This window comes from Manihot esculenta, chromosome 17 (assembly GCF_001659605.2).
Source record: "Manihot esculenta cultivar AM560-2 chromosome 17, M.esculenta_v8, whole genome shotgun sequence".
NCBI classification, from domain to species: domain Eukaryota; kingdom Viridiplantae; phylum Streptophyta; class Magnoliopsida; order Malpighiales; family Euphorbiaceae; genus Manihot; species Manihot esculenta.
This window is the reverse complement of record NC_035177.2, coordinates 3,685,023-3,701,301: the sequence shown is the minus strand read 5'-3', so window position 1 is coordinate 3,701,301 and position 16,279 is coordinate 3,685,023.

The window sequence follows — 16,279 nt, the reverse complement described above, 5'->3', positions numbered from 1 at the left end:
TCAGGTTTCATGTTAAAGTTTTTAATCATGTATGGGATTTGACCAGGTAATAGTATGTATGTTTGGCTTGCTACGGGTCCCGGCGGCCTTAAGCCGATCTGGATCCTAGCGCCGGTGGCGGTTCGGGCCGTTACAGAGGGGTATCGGTTTCCGGGCTGTTACAGAATGGTATCAGAGCTTTGGGCCTCGAGAGTACGGTGTCTTGCACATCGGAAAGAGGTTGGCTTAGAGGTCATAGAAGGGCAAGCACAATAAGAAAGATCAAGAGTACAATCATGTCCACTAGGATAGGATGTTGAGTCCTGTCTTGCTATGATGATGTGATATGCCATGATTTCATGCATGTGCATAAATGCTATGTATGTATGATGTAGGTTCATGTGTTTCCACATGGACCGTATGATGCTAATGATGGATTGTATGCTTGTGTGTTGTTCTTCAGAGGAGCCAGAATGCGAGGTGCTCGTCGATCTGTGGAATCGACTGGAGTTCCATCTGAGAGGGAAGGTATGGACACCTTTCCCCCTGCTCTGCCAAGAGCGCAGTCTTGGGGAGTTAGCAGATGGGAAACATCAAGGGACCCTGGAAGGTCTTTTGATGCAAGCAGAGAAGCGATGGCTCCAAGAAGGATGTCAGCTAGTATGAGGGAAGTAGAGTCAGATGTTCAGAGGAGGGATGTCAGTATGGGAGTCAGAGTACCTGAAGAAGGTATGGGAGATTCTCAGGAGGATGCTCAGACTCAGGATTCTAGGATTTCAGGTTCAGGAGGGATTGATCCCTCCACTCTGAGTACAGCTGCCACGAGAGGTAAGAAATGGAAGAGAGGTCTCAGGAAGTCGCAGAAGAAGTTTTGGCAGAATCTGAAGGCTAGTTTGGGTTTTGGTGGTTCAAGCTCTGGCTCGGGCAGTTCAAGGTGCTTGAGGTGCGGAAGGCCGCACAAAGGAGCCTGTCGGGTTGGAACGACAGCTTGTTTTAGGTGTGGACAGGAAGGACACATAGCACGTGAGTGTCCCACTGCGCCCAGGTTGGCTCTGTCCCAGCAAGCAGTTTCAGGTAGATTAGCTCAGCCAGTAGCTCCAGCCATAGTTCAGGTTAGTGATCGAGGCAGAGGAAGAGGGTCAGTCCCTCATTCTTCAGGTTCCCGTGGAGAAGGTCCGTCAGCTCCAGCTCGGATCTTCACCCAAGCTCAGCAAGAGGCAGACACATCGAACATGGTGGTGCCAGGTATGCTCACTTTTGAATGTTCTGATGTGTAAGTTTTTGTGAACCCTAGTGTTTTTCTCTTTCTTTAGTTGCTCTAGGAGCCGTCGAGAGGTTGAGTTGATAACTTCTGGGCTAAAGTGTTCTTTTTGGGTCAGTAGACTCAATTGTGATCCATCTGTGGCAGAGTCAGTCTGCCGGTCCAGTTCTGTGTCAGTTGGGAGTAGATGCCTTCCACTCGACTTTGAGGTCCTAGACTTGATTGTCTGGACGTCAATCGAGGGATGGATTTGGTTTTTCTACTCGTGGTGCTATCTTGGTCTGCAGAAACAAGGTAGTCAGATTTAGAGGACAGGATGGGTCAAAGATTTTCTTCTGAGGGGACACAGTAGGGGTGCCTAGAGGTTTGATGTCAGCCTGTAAGGTTCGTAGGGTGCGTAGGAGGGGTTGTCAGAGGGTCCTAGCTCTTGTTTGAGAGTTCAGCAGTCAGGTCGGGGAACCAGCCTCAGTGCCAGTTGTTCGAGAGAATTCTTAGATGTCTTCCCAGGCGAGTTGTCAGGTTTACCATCTGTCAGGGAGTTAGAGTTTGGTATAGGAGTGGTGTCTGGACGCAGAACCATTTCTACCCTTCCCTATAGGATGGCGCCTGCATAGAGAGAGGTAGCAGTAGAGTAGAGGCGAGACTTGGTAGACAAGGGGTTTTGTCCGACCTAGTACCTCACTCTGGATTGCTCCAGTATGGTTGTGGGAAATGAAGGATGAATCCTTGAGACTTTGTAACGACTGTAAGCGGTTAAACAAGGTCACTACCAAGGGCAGGTATTCCCATGTAGGATGGATGATCTATTGGGACAGCTAGTAGGAGCTGTTTGTTTTCCCAGATAGATTTGAAATTCGGGTACTACCTGTGAGAGTTAGAGTTAGTTTTGGGTTAGTAGTGAGAAGAAGCCAGTTAGTAAAGATGAGAAGAGACGAGTAAGAGTAGAGAAGGAGGAAGATAGAGAAGGATCAGAGTAGCGCAGCAGAAGCTCGTGGAGTTTAGGAACCTGGGAGTTCTTACTCCAGCGTTTGGTGTCTCTCTTTGGAGAGAAGCTTTAGGATTCGCTTGCTTGCTTGCATGCTTGTGTTTGTTGTTTTAACATTCGGGGACGAATGTTTTTGTAAGGGGGGTAGAATGTAATACCCGGCTAGAATCCGGCATCGGGATTCCTGCCTTCCGGCGGAATCTAAGGTGTTGGATCTCTCTAGAAGGGGTAAAATGTGTTTTCTAAAATGTTTTCACATGATTTCATGGTTTTAAAAGGAAAGAGAATTGAGTTTTGAAGGGAAAAGACCAAGGAGGCAATTGCCAGGTTCGGCCGCCGAAAGTGGAGTTCGGCCGCCGAACATGGGAAGGCTTCGGGAGCGCCTTTGGCCTCCGAAAGTCTTGTTTAAACGAGCCAAGGTTCGGCCGCCGAAAGTCAAGTTCGGCCGCCGAACATGCATGAGTTTAGGGGGCACGTTAGGCTGCCGAAGGTCTTCGACCAGGCCACCTATAAAAGGCCCTCAGATCGGAAATGGGTGAGTTTTCTCCCCATTCTCGAGCTCAGGTGAGTTTATGCCTTCCTTTGGTCGTTTTCGTGTTTTCTCTACCCATCTCTCAAGTTTTTCATGATTTCTACCTTTGTGTTTGAAGATTTAAAGCTTAAAAGGAGTTTTGGGAGCTTGGAGCTTTTGGAGCTTGGATTCTCCATACCTCCGAGTTAGAGATCACGCAACCCTCGATCTTCAAGAGGTAAGTGTAGATCTATGCTTCCTTTTATGTTTTAATGAGTTTTAAGTAAGTTTATTGGAGTTTTGAATGGGTAGAATGGCATGTTTAGGTTTATGTGGGTTTTATACCCAGTGTATGTTATGTGATGTTTGTGTTGAGGAGTTTATGTTAGTTTATGCTCCTTTATGCTTGTGGGAGTGAGTATGCATGTTGGGAGAGAGTATGTAAGGATTTGGGTATGTTGAGTTTGGTTTTTTGGCTTGGCAGAATCGGACCTGTCGTCCAGAGGGGACCAGGTTCGGCCGCCGAAAGGAGTTTCGGCCGCCGAACCTGCATGGGAGGCAGTCTTTAGGCTGCCGAATGTGCCCCCGAAGGAGGGACTTTCGTTTCTGTCCTAGGGTTTCGGCCGCCGAACCTGCCGCCGAACCTACCCGAGTTTCGTCTCTGGAAGGGACTTTCGGCCGCCGAAGGTGCCGCCGAAAGTGCCCTGTCCAGCCGTTTCTTGGGTGTTTTCCATGCATGATTAAGTGATGTTTAGAGGGGTTTTTGGGGAGTTGTTTATGAGTTGTTAGAATGTGTTTGGCACCTCATTCGAGTCCACCTGTGTAGGATCGGACCCGAGGGACCGAGGAGGCCAGTAATGCTAGCAGTTGCAGAGTCAGTCAGCGTCTGCCAGGATGTGAGTAGAACTAAACTTAATCTTTTATGCACAAAATCTAATGCCTAAAGCATGTTCATGCATCATGATTATATGTAGTAGGTTGATTGCACTAGTTTCACGAATATGACGCATTGCATTATTTGATGTTGATAGAGGAAGGGTGGACCGAGGCGACTTCAATAGCCCATATCTGTCACGAGTCTTGTCTTAGTCCTTTGAGAGCCGGACAAGTACATGTAGGAAAGTCCATGTGAGCTCTCTGTGGATCAGACACCATGTCATGTATGTTACAGGCCTTTGTGAGCTCCTATGGGGGAGCCGGGCACCGACAGAGGGATTTTTGATGTCATGTCCATCCTCTGAGAGGAAAGATGCATGCAAAAAGACAGACTCTCAGAAACCAGGGTCCGTGGGGAATAAATATTGCATGAGCCCCGAGACGGACAAGTTATGTGATTTACTTGTGTTATGACGCATTTCATGAAAGCATGTAATTAATGAACTGTTTTCTCTGTTTCTACTCACTGGGCTTTTTAGCTCATCCCTTTCCCCTAACCCCAGTGTTGCAGGTTGAGTCAGAGTTCAGAGGCAGCAGGGTAAAGTCAAGGCTAAGTTAAGTTATGTATGTAATAGTTTATGTTTTGTAGCAGTTTAGTAGTTTTAGAAGTGGACATGTAATATAAGATGATGTAATGTAATTTGAGATAATGTATGTAGCTGATAGTAGAGTTAATGTTTATGGATTAGAGTGTGCTTGGCCCTATAGACTGGTTAATCCCTGTTGACGCATGATTATGAAATGTTTTTATGTTGAGTTGAGAACCAGGCTTGATGTATGTAATGATGACCCAGCTAGAGCATTTGATGATGACTCTAGCATGGGAAAGTTTATGTTCACAGTTATGTTGCAACTTACGAATCAAGCTTGGTGTATGTTCAGATTTCAGGTTTCATGTTAAAGTTTTTAATCATGTATGGGATTTGACCAGGTAATAGTATGTATGTTTGGCTTGCTACGGGTCCCGGCGGCCTTAAGCCGATCTGGATCCTAGCGCCGGTGGCGGTTCGGGCCGTTACAGAGGGGTATCGGTTTCCGGGCTGTTACATGTTTAGAGTGTGTTTGGCACCTCATTCGAGTCCACCTGTGTAGAATCAGACCCGAGGGATCGAGGAGGCCATCAGTATTAGAAGTTGCAGAGTCAGTCCAGCGTCTGCCAGAGGTGAGTAGTGTAATACCCGGCTCGAGTCCGGCATCGGAATTCCTGTAAGTCCGATGGAATCTCGGGTGTCGGAACCCTCGAGAAGGGTAAGACATATGTTTTCTAAAGTATTTTCACTTGTTTTCATGTTTTGAATTGTTAAAAGCATTGAATTTTGAAAGAAAAGTAACAAGGGAGAAATGCAAAGGTTCGGCCGCCGAAGGTAACTTTCGGCCGCCGAACATTGCATGGTTGCGGCTTCACGTTCGGCTGCCGAAGGTGGTCTGGCCAGCCACCTATAAAAGGGCCAAGGGTCGGTGGAAGGAGGTTATTTCTCCTCCACTTGCAGCCAGAGGTGAGTTTCAGCCTCTCCTATGTTGACTTTCATGTTTTCCATGATTTTCATCAAATCTTTCAAGAGTTTTAAGAGTTTTGGTGATTTATGAAGGTTTTGAGCAAAAGAACCAAGTTTTGAAGCTTGGAGCTTTGGAAGAGCTTTTCTTCATATCTCCACGTTAGGATCCTTCATCCTCAAGTTGTGTAAGAGGTAAGTGAAGATCCTGAGCTTCTTTGATGATTTTGAAAGGTTTTATGAAGTTTGTATGGGTAGTATGCATGTTTAGGTTTAGGTGAGGTTTTTGGTGATTTGTGGTGGTCAAGCATGTTGAAGTGTTATGTGTTCTGTTTGTTTGGGGTTTTAGAGTAGTTTTAGACCCCTTTGTGCATATATATGTGTATATGCTAGTTGGGAGTAGTTGATGTGCATGTTGGTAGGTTTTGGGCAAAGTTTGCATGAAACAGAGCAGGGTTCTGTCCTTCGGGCAAAACCAGGTTCGGCCGCCGAAGGAAGGTTCGGCCGCCGAACCCTTTGTGGAGGCAGTTCGGCTGCCAAAGGTTGCCCCCGAAAGCTAGGCTTTCGGTTTAGAAAGGGACTTTCGGCCGCCGAAAGAGGGAGTTCGGCCGCCGAAAGTGTGTGAGTTTCGTCTCTGGACGAGACTTTCGGCCGCCGAAGGTGCCGCCGAACATGCATGAGTTTCGTCTCTGGAGTGGGGTTTCGGCCGCCGAACCTGCCGCCGAAAGTGCCCTGTCCAGCTTCCTTTTGCATGTTTTATGTGATGGTTTGAGGATTGTTTAGAGGGGTTTTGGGGAGTTTCTTAGAGATGTTCTTGAGTGAGTTTAGTCCCTCATTTGAGTCCACCTGTGTAGGTACGGACCAGAGGAATCAGGGAGGTCAGCAGTGAGTTCAGTGTCAGAACCTGCAGAGTCAGTGCAGAGATAACTAAAGGTGAGTGGAAATTAACTTAATGTTTTAATATGAGAACTGATATTTTATCATGCTTCATGCATCATGAATATGCTTTAGGGTGAGTGCATTAGTGTACACAAAGATGATGCATTGCATTTATCCTTGTACTTGGCATTGCTCCTTGTACATTGCTTATGTGAGACGGCACGGACTTCGTGAGGATTCATTAGCCCTCAGAGGAAAGACCTGGAACAGCCTTACGAGGACCAGGCATAAAGACCTGGAACAGCCCTACGGGGACCAGGCACATGGTACTTAGATACCCCAGATGAGATAGAGGGAGTTTTGATCCGTCCGGCCGAGGTTATGTGATTATGTGTTGCATTCCATGAGAGCATGTTTTATCACCTGTATTTACCTATTCTACTCACTGGGCTATCGTAGCTCATCCCTCTCCCCTAACTTCAGTTGTGCAGGTTCAGAGATCAGAGAGAACTCAGCAGGGTACAGGAAGAGTACAGAGTTTTGTAATAGCTAGTGTGGACATGTATTTGTACAGAGATAATGTATATGTACAGTGTATAGAATGGTGCTTGATTTATAAGACTTGTAATCCCTTTGTGGAGTCACATGATCAGTTTATGTATGTTTCTTTCTTGATGTGTGTTTATGAGTAAAACCAGGCTTAACTTTATGAGATTGATCCGCCTAGAGCCATGAGGAGCTCTAGTAGGGATTAGTAGAGCACAGAGAGAGTGCATGCACAGGTTAAGCCTTGGAGAGAAGAAAAGTTTTATGTTTTTACAGCAAATGTATGATCATGTATGGGAGTTCACAGGTCTACAGACAGGATAGCAGGCTTACTACGGGTCCCGGCGACCTTAAGTCGATCTGGATCCTAGTGCCGGTGGCAGTTCGGTTTCCGGGCTGTTACAGATTGGTATCAGAGCCCTAGGTTCACATGGTCGGACCTATAGAGAGAGAGTTGGGCTCATAGAGAGGTTTAACAGGTCAAGCACCGTAGGAAAAACATGTCCACTAGAATAGGATGTCAGTCCTGTCAATATGCTGATGTGCAATGCCCTGAGTTATGCATGTGCATGTTTTATTGTGTTGCTGATGTGTTATGTGATGTTGTTTTCCAGAGAGTGAAGATGCGAGGAACTCGTCGATCCGCGAGATTGACTGGAGTCCCACCTGTAAGTGAGGGTACAGCTGCTCGTCCACCTGCCTTGCCAAGGGCAAGATCTCACAGGTCAAGCAGGGAAGGAACGTCACGAGACCCTAGAAGGTCTTCTGACAAGAGCAGGAGAGGAGTAAGCAGAGGGGGAAGGTCAGTAGAAGAAAGAGGTATGAGGGAAGAGGATCAGAGTAGAGATGTAAGTATGGGTGTAGGAAGGTCAGAAGAAGGTATGGGGGAGTCCCAGGGAGGCGTTCAGGCCTCTGGGTTTGGCTATCCACCCTTTCCACAGGGCCCAGAGTATCCGATGGGAGGCACGTCGGATTACTCCAGTTTTGCCCCATATCCACCCTACATGCCATATATGCCCTATCCTTCCTTTTATCCACCCTATCACATGTATCCACCCCCACCTGTTCATCCAAGTCCAGTACAACCTGAAGTAAGGGAACCAGTTCCTCCACCACCACCTCCTGAACCAGTAGCCCCTGTTGTAGAAGCACAGCAACCCAGTTCTTCAGGGGGAAGTAAGGTGAAGATGACCGAGTACTTAAAGTTGGATGCTCCGAAATTCAATACAGGAGATGATCCCTTTGAGTATCTCAGTGCAGTCAGAATGATAACAAGTGAGTTGGGAGCAGATGATGGTAGAGCCATTGAGATGGCAGGGTTCACGTTAAAGTGCAAGAAAGCTAGAGAATGGTTTAAGAACTATGTGGACCCGAGACTGGAGAGTATGACATGGGAAGAGTTCGCCAACGAATTTGCTGGATGGGCTTTTCCTGACAGTTCCAGGGAACTCAAGGTTGTGGAGTTTGAGCAGTTGAGACAGACGGAGGTGATGAGCGTTGATGAATATACAGATAAGTTCCTGGAATTGTTGCCATATGTTGGTCAGGCATATGATACAGATCAGAAGAAGGCAAAGAGATATGCCACAAGGCTTCATCCCAGGTATTTCTCTTTGATTCTTCATGCGGAGAAGGAAAGTTTCCACTCTATTGTGGATGCTGCTAGAAAGATGGAGGCCAGTGCCATAAGTCAAGGTGTAGTCAAGGCCCAGTCTTCTGGTGTTAAACCAGGTTCCTCCTCACAGAGTACAGTAAGTGCAAGCAAGAAGAGATGGGAGAAATTCAGAGGAAAGAGAGGCAAGTTCTGGAACAGGCTTAAGTCGGGTCTGGGAATGAGTAGTGGCTCCAGTTCTGGCGCAGATTTTCCAGTGTGCAAGAGGTGTGGCAAACAGCATAGAGGAGCTTGTCAGTTGGGATCCACAGCCTGCTATAGATGTGGGCAGGAGGGACATTATGCACGGGAATGTCCTCAGGCGACTTTGGTTGCACCATCCCAGCAGATGAGTACGGGCAGTGTAGTACAGCCAGTAGCTTCAGCCATACCACCAAGTAGTGGCAGAGGAAGAGGAAGAGGAGCAGCCTCTTCATCAGGGATGGGTTCCCGAGGTGCAGGTCCGTCAGCCCCAGCACGGATTTTCACCCTGACTCAGCAGGAGGCAGACACGTCGAACACGGTGGTGTCAGGTAATCTCATCATTGGGTGTTCAGAGGTGTATGCTTTAATGGACCCCGGTGCTTCTCACTCTTTCATTTCTTCTAGAGCTGCAGAGAGGTTGGGTCTGATGGTGTCTGAGTTAGAGTGTCCTCTATGGGTCAGTGGACCCAAATGTGATCCATCTTTGGCAGAGTCAGTCTGTCGGTTCAGTCCAGTGTGCATAGAGAGTAGATACCTTCCAGCTGACCTGGTGGTTCTAGAGTTGACAGATTTTGATGTCATTCTAGGGATGGACTGGTTATCTACGTATGATGCTACCCTGAACTGTAGAGACAAGGTAGTCAGTGTCAGAGACCAGGATGGGTCAGAGTGTGTCTTCAGAGGAGACAGGAGAGGGACACCTAGGGGTTTGATATCAGCCCTCCAGGCTCGTAGAATGTTAAGGAAGGGGTGTCAGGGGTTCCTAGCTTATGTGAGAGAGCTAGACAGTCAGATTAGGGAACCATCCTCAGTACCAGTTGTTAGCGACTTCCCAGATTTGTTTCCGGAAGAGCTTCCAGGACTACCACCGGATAGGGAAATAGAGGAATGCAGAGGACCATGCCCAGCATCTTCGGATAGTGCTGCAAACCTTGAGAGAGCATAGCTTGTATGCTAAGTTCTCCAAGTGCGAGTTCTGGCTAAGGAGCATTTCCTTTTTGGGACATGTTGTATCAGAGGACGGTATAGCAGTAGATCCCAAAAAGGTAGAGGCAGTAGCCAACTGGCCTACACCCACTACGGTGACAGAGATCAAGAGTTTTCTGGGTTTGGCAGGCTACTATCGGAGGTTCGTTCAGGACTTTTCGAAGATAGCTGCTCCTATGACCAGACTGACCAGAAAGAATCAGAAGTTTGTGTGGTCAGAGGAATGTGAGGAAAGTTTTGCAGAGTTGAAGAGACGATTAACTTCAGCACCGGTGTTAGCACTGCCGATCAGTGATGAAGATTTCACAGTGTTCTGTGATGCATCCCGAGTGGGATTAGGTTGTGTGTTGATGCAGAATGACAAAGTGATAGCTTATGCTTCTAGACAGATGAAGAAGCACGAGCTAAATTATCCGACACACGATCTTGAGATGGCAGCTGTTATCTTTGCACTTAAGATGTGGAGGCATTACCTCTATGGGGTAAAATGTGAGATCTATACGGATCATAAGAGCCTGCAGCACATCTTAAGTCAGAGAGAGTTAAACTTGAGGCAGAGACGGTGGGTAGAATTGCTCAGTGATTACGATTGTAAGATCCAGTATCATCCGGGTAAGGCTAATGTTGTAGCTGATGCCTTAAGTCAAAAGTCACTTGGCAGTTTATCCCACATTGCAGTAGAGAGAAGACCGGTGGTGAAGGATTTCTACAAGCTCGTGGAAGAAGGGTTACAGTTGCAGTTATCTGGTACGGGTGCTTTGATCGCACAGATGAGAGTGACCCCAGTGTTTCTAGAGCAAGTGGCTCTGAAACAGCACGAAGACCCCGAGTTAGTGAAGATTGCCAGGACTGTTCAGTCGGGCAACAGTGCAGAGTTCAGATTTGATAGTGAGGGGATTCTTCGGCACGGTAAGAGGTTATGTGTACCAGATGATAGCAGTTTGAAGGCAGACATTATGAGGGAAGCTCATAATGCACGGTATAGCATTCACCCGGGAGCCACCAAGATGTATCAAGATCTGAGAAAGGTGTATTGGTGGCCAGCAATGAAGAGAGAAGTGGCACAGTTCGTGTCAGCCTGCGAGACATGTCAAAGGGTGAAGCTAGAGCACCAGAAGCCGGCTGGAATGCTTAACCCACTGCCGATTCCAGAATGGAAATGGGAAAAACATAGCTATGGATTTTGTAGTGGGCTTACCGGCGACGTCTAACAGACTAGACTCCATCTGGGTGATTGTAGATAGACTCACTAAATCTGCTCACTTCATTCCAGTCAGGAGTAACTACTCTGTGGACAAGTTGGCGCAGGTGTATGTAGACGAGATAGTAAGGTTGCATGGAGTTCCAGTGTCGATAGTATCAGATCGAGGACCTCAGTTCACCTCCAGGTTTTGGCGAAGTCTGCAAACGGAAATGGGCACAAGGTTGGATTTCAGCACTGCTTTCCATCCACAGACAGACGGTCAGTCAGAGAGGACCATCCAGACCATTGAAGATATGTTGAGAATGTGTGTGTTAGACTTTGGCGGTTCTTGGAGGCAGCATCTACCTCTGGTGGAGTTTGCCTACAATAACAGCCATCATGCTAGCATAGGGATGGCTCCTTATGAAGCTTTGTATGGGAGGAAGTGCCGAACACCTGTTTGCTGGGAAGAGGTAGGAGAGAAAACTCTTGCAGGGCCAGAGTTAGTTGAGATAACCAGCAAATTAGTGCCTATCATCAGAGAGAGGATCAGAACAGCTGTAAGCAGACAGAAAAGCTATGCAGACATCCGTAGGAAGCAGATAGCGTTCCAGGAGGGGGATATGGTATTGCTTAAGGTGTCTCCAACGAAGGGAGTGGTTCGGTTTGGAAAGAAGGGTAAACTGGCCCCACGGTACATTGGTCCCTTTGAGATCTTGCAGAAGATCGGGCCTGTATCGTATAAGCTAGATTTACCGGCTTCTATGGAACGAATTCACCCGGTATTCCATGTTTCTATGTTGCGAAAGTTTGTGTCAGATCCAGAGAAGGTTCTTAGTGAGCCTGAGGTGGAAATCTTAAGTGATCTCACCTATATCGAGCAGCCAGTGCGGATCCTTGACACCCAGATCAGAAAGCTGAGAAACAAGGAGATACCAATGGTGAAAGTTTTGTGGAACCACCACAACCTAGAAGAGTGCACTTGGGAGACTCGGGAGTCCATGCTCCAGCAATACCCATATCTGTTTTAAGGTTAGTTTTTCCCCTTTTCTATGTGTTTATGTTGTGTTAGGGACATTCGGGGACGAATGTTCTTAAGGGGGGGAGAATGTAATACCCGGCTCGAGTCCGGCATCGGAATTCCTGTAAGTCCGATGGAATCTCGGGTGTCGGAACCCTCGAGAAGGGTAAGACATATGTTTTCTAAAGTATTTTCACTTGTTTTCATGTTTTGAATTGTTAAAAGCATTGAATTTTGAAAGAAAAGTAACAAGGGAGAAATGCAAAGGTTCGGCCGCCGAAGGTAACTTTCGGCCGCCGAACATTGCATGGTTGCGGCTTCACGTTCGGCTGCCGAAGGTGGTCTGGCCAGCCACCTATAAAAGGGCCAAGGGTCGGTGGAAGGAGGTTATTTCTCCTCCACTTGCAGCCAGAGGTGAGTTTCAGCCTCTCCTATGTTGACTTTCATGTTTTCCATGATTTTCATCAAATCTTTCAAGAGTTTTAAGAGTTTTGGTGATTTATGAAGGTTTTGAGCAAAAGAACCAAGTTTTGAAGCTTGGAGCTTTGGAAGAGCTTTTCTTCATATCTCCACGTTAGGATCCTTCATCCTCAAGTTGTGTAAGAGGTAAGTGAAGATCCTGAGCTTCTTTGATGATTTTGAAAGGTTTTATGAAGTTTGTATGGGTAGTATGCATGTTTAGGTTTAGGTGAGGTTTTTGGTGATTTGTGGTGGTCAAGCATGTTGAAGTGTTATGTGTTCTGTTTGTTTGGGGTTTTAGAGTAGTTTTAGACCCCTTTGTGCATATATATGTGTATATGCTAGTTGGGAGTAGTTGATGTGCATGTTGGTAGGTTTTGGGCAAAGTTTGCATGAAACAGAGCAGGGTTCTGTCCTTCGGGCAAAACCAGGTTCGGCCGCCGAAGGAAGGTTCGGCCGCCGAACCCTTTGTGGAGGCAGTTCGGCTGCCAAAGGTTGCCCCCGAAAGCTAGGCTTTCGGTTTAGAAAGGGACTTTCGGCCGCCGAAAGAGGGAGTTCGGCCGCCGAAAGTGTGTGAGTTTCGTCTCTGGACGAGACTTTCGGCCGCCGAAGGTGCCGCCGAACATGCATGAGTTTCGTCTCTGGAGTGGGGTTTCGGCCGCCGAACCTGCCGCCGAAAGTGCCCTGTCCAGCTTCCTTTTGCATGTTTTATGTGATGGTTTGAGGATTGTTTAGAGGGGTTTTGGGGAGTTTCTTAGAGATGTTCTTGAGTGAGTTTAGTCCCTCATTTGAGTCCACCTGTGTAGGTACGGACCAGAGGAATCAGGGAGGTCAGCAGTGAGTTCAGTGTCAGAACCTGCAGAGTCAGTGCAGAGATAACTAAAGGTGAGTGGAAATTAACTTAATGTTTTAATATGAGAACTGATATTTTATCATGCTTCATGCATCATGAATATGCTTTAGGGTGAGTGCATTAGTGTACACAAAGATGATGCATTGCATTTATCCTTGTACTTGGCATTGCTCCTTGTACATTGCTTATGTGAGACGGCACGGACTTCGTGAGGATTCATTAGCCCTCAGAGGAAAGACCTGGAACAGCCTTACGAGGACCAGGCATAAAGACCTGGAACAGCCCTACGGGGACCAGGCACATGGTACTTAGATACCCCAGATGAGATAGAGGGAGTTTTGATCCGTCCGGCCGAGGTTATGTGATTATGTGTTGCATTCCATGAGAGCATGTTTTATCACCTGTATTTGCCTATTCTACTCACTGGGCTATCGTAGCTCATCCCTCTCCCCTAACTTCAGTTGTGCAGGTTCAGAGATCAGAGAGAACTCAGCAGGGTACAGGAAGAGTACAGAGTTTTGTAATAGCTAGTGTGGACATGTATTTGTACAGAGATAATGTATATGTACAGTGTATAGAATGGTGCTTGATTTATAAGACTTGTAATCCCTTTGTGGAGTCACATGATCAGTTTATGTATGTTTCTTTCTTGATGTGTGTTTATGAGTAAAACCAGGCTTAACTTTATGAGATTGATCCGCCTAGAGCCATGAGGAGCTCTAGTAGGGATTAGTAGAGCACAGAGAGAGTGCATGCACAGGTTAAGCCTTGGAGAGAAGAAAAGTTTTATGTTTTTACAGCAAATGTATGATCATGTATGGGAGTTCACAGGTCTACAGACAGGATAGCAGGCTTACTACGGGTCCCGGCGACCTTAAGTCGATCTGGATCCTAGTGCCGGTGGCAGTTCGGTTTCCGGGCTGTTACAAGTAGAACTAAACTTAATCTTTTATTTTACAAAATCAAATGCCTAAAGCATGTTCATGCATCATGATTATATGTAATAGGTTGATCGCACTAGTTACACGAATATGACGCATTGCATTATTTATTGTTGATGTGGATGGACCAAGGCGACCCCAATAGCCCTAGATATGTTATGTTAATGAAGTCCTGAGGAGCCCGAAAGGCCGGGCATAATGAAGTCCTGAGGAGCCCGAAGGGCCGGGCACCATTATATGTTACAGATAAAGGGAGTTTTGGTGGTCATGTCCATCCGTTATGTGAAATGTTTGTACTATGACGCATTTCATAAAAGCATATAATTAATGAACTGATTTCTGTTTCTACTCACTGGGCTTTTTAGCTCACCCCTCTCCCCTAACCCCAGTGTTGCAGGTAGGAGGTCGATCGGGAAGTCTCTAGAGTTAAGGTTTTGCTTATGTAATAGATTAGTGTTAGTGTGGACATGTAATGTAAACTGAGATAATGAATTGTAAGAGAATGTAATGTAAAGTAAAGTAGAGCTATGTTATGTATTAGTACTGTGCTTGGCCCTAAGACTTGGTTAGTCCCTGTTTAGCACATGATGTATGTTATGGTTTAATGTTGAGTTGTGTTTGAACTAATCTTGTGGCATGTGTTGTTTACCACGCTAGAGGTTTGATGAGGACCCTAGTGGAGGCTTTATGTTTGTGGTTTGATGCATGCACAGGTTAGGTTCTAGTTCTTTGGATGTGACTCCGGCTTGATGTATGTTATGTTGACCCAGCTAGAGTTTTGATGAGGGCTCTAGTAGGGGGTTTCTTTATGTTTTTAGTTATGTCGTATATAGGTCAGGCTCGGGATATACATCAAATGTTTAAGTTTTTATCTTAAAGTTTTGATCATGTATGGGATTTGACCAGGTGATAGAAGGTATGTTTGGCTTGCTACGGGTCTCGATGGCCTTAAGCCGATCGGGATCCTAGCGCCGGTAGCGGTTCGGGCCGTTATAGAGGGGTATCGGTTTCCGGGTCGTTACAGCATGGAAGCTCTCCCTGCCTACTGATTGAATCAAAGAGGAATACCTGGAATGAAGCCTCATGGTATACCTCTTAGCCCTCTTCTGGTCCGTATCATAGGCTTGCCCCACGTACGGCAACAACTCCAAAAACTTATCTGTGAACTCATCAATACTCATCTCTTCTGTTTGCCTCAGCTGTTCAAACTCAATCATCTTCAATTCTCTAGAACTATCTGGAAAAGCCCATCCTGCAAACTCATTGGCAAACTGCTCCCAGGATAAGCTCTCCAACCTTGGGTCCACATAGTTTTTGAACCATTCCCTTGCCTTCTTGCATTCCAACGTGAACCCTGCCATCTGAATTGCTCTACTGTCACTTGCTCCCAACTCATCAGTTATCATCTTCACCGTTCTGAGATACTCAAAAGGGTCATCACCTGTTTCAAACTTGGGGGCATCCAACTTTAGGTAATCTGTCATCTTTACCTTACCCCCTACTGAAGAGCTAGGTTTGGGTGTTTGGGTACTAGGGACAATTGGCTCTGTTGGTGGAGGAGGAGGTGCAGCATTCCTAGGGTTAGGGTTTGCTGGACCTAGGAAAAAGGGTGAGGATGGAAACATGGGGTACTGTGGGTACGGTAGGTAAAAGGGAGGGTAGGGCATAAAGGTGGGGTATGGGTGGTAACTGAAATAATCCGACGTGCTTCCCATCGGATACCCTGTCCCCTGAGGATAGGGTGCATACTGTGGTGGAACAAAGCCCGAGGCCTGAGTGCCTCCTTGGGACTCTCCCATATCCTCTTCTGACATACTCATGCCCAAACTACTATCTCTTCTCTGGTTATCCTCCTCTGTTCCCATCACATCCGCTGACATACCATCATAAACTGATCTCCTCCGACTTGCATCAAAAGACCTTCTAGTGTCCCTTGATGTACCTTCTCTGATTGTCCTACAAGATCTTGCCCTCTGCAGAGCAGGGAGATGGGCATCCATGCCCTCATTCTCTAGCGGAGCTCCAGTCAATCTAGCAGATCGACGAGTTCCTCTCATCTTGACTTCTGAAAGCATAACATATCACATAAACATTAGCATCATACGGTTCATGTGGAAACACATGAACCTTCCTCACATACATAGTATAACATTAATGCACATGCATATCATCATGGCATTTCACATCATCATACAAGACAGGACTCCACATCCTATCCTAGTGGACATGATCTTTCCTATTGTGCTTGCCCTTCTATGACCTCTATGAGCCCAACACACTATAGGTCCGACCATGTGAATCTAGGGCTCTGATACCAGTCTGTAACGACCCAAAAATCGGACCGCTACCGGCGCTAGGATCCAGATCGGCTTAAGGCTGTCGAGACCCGT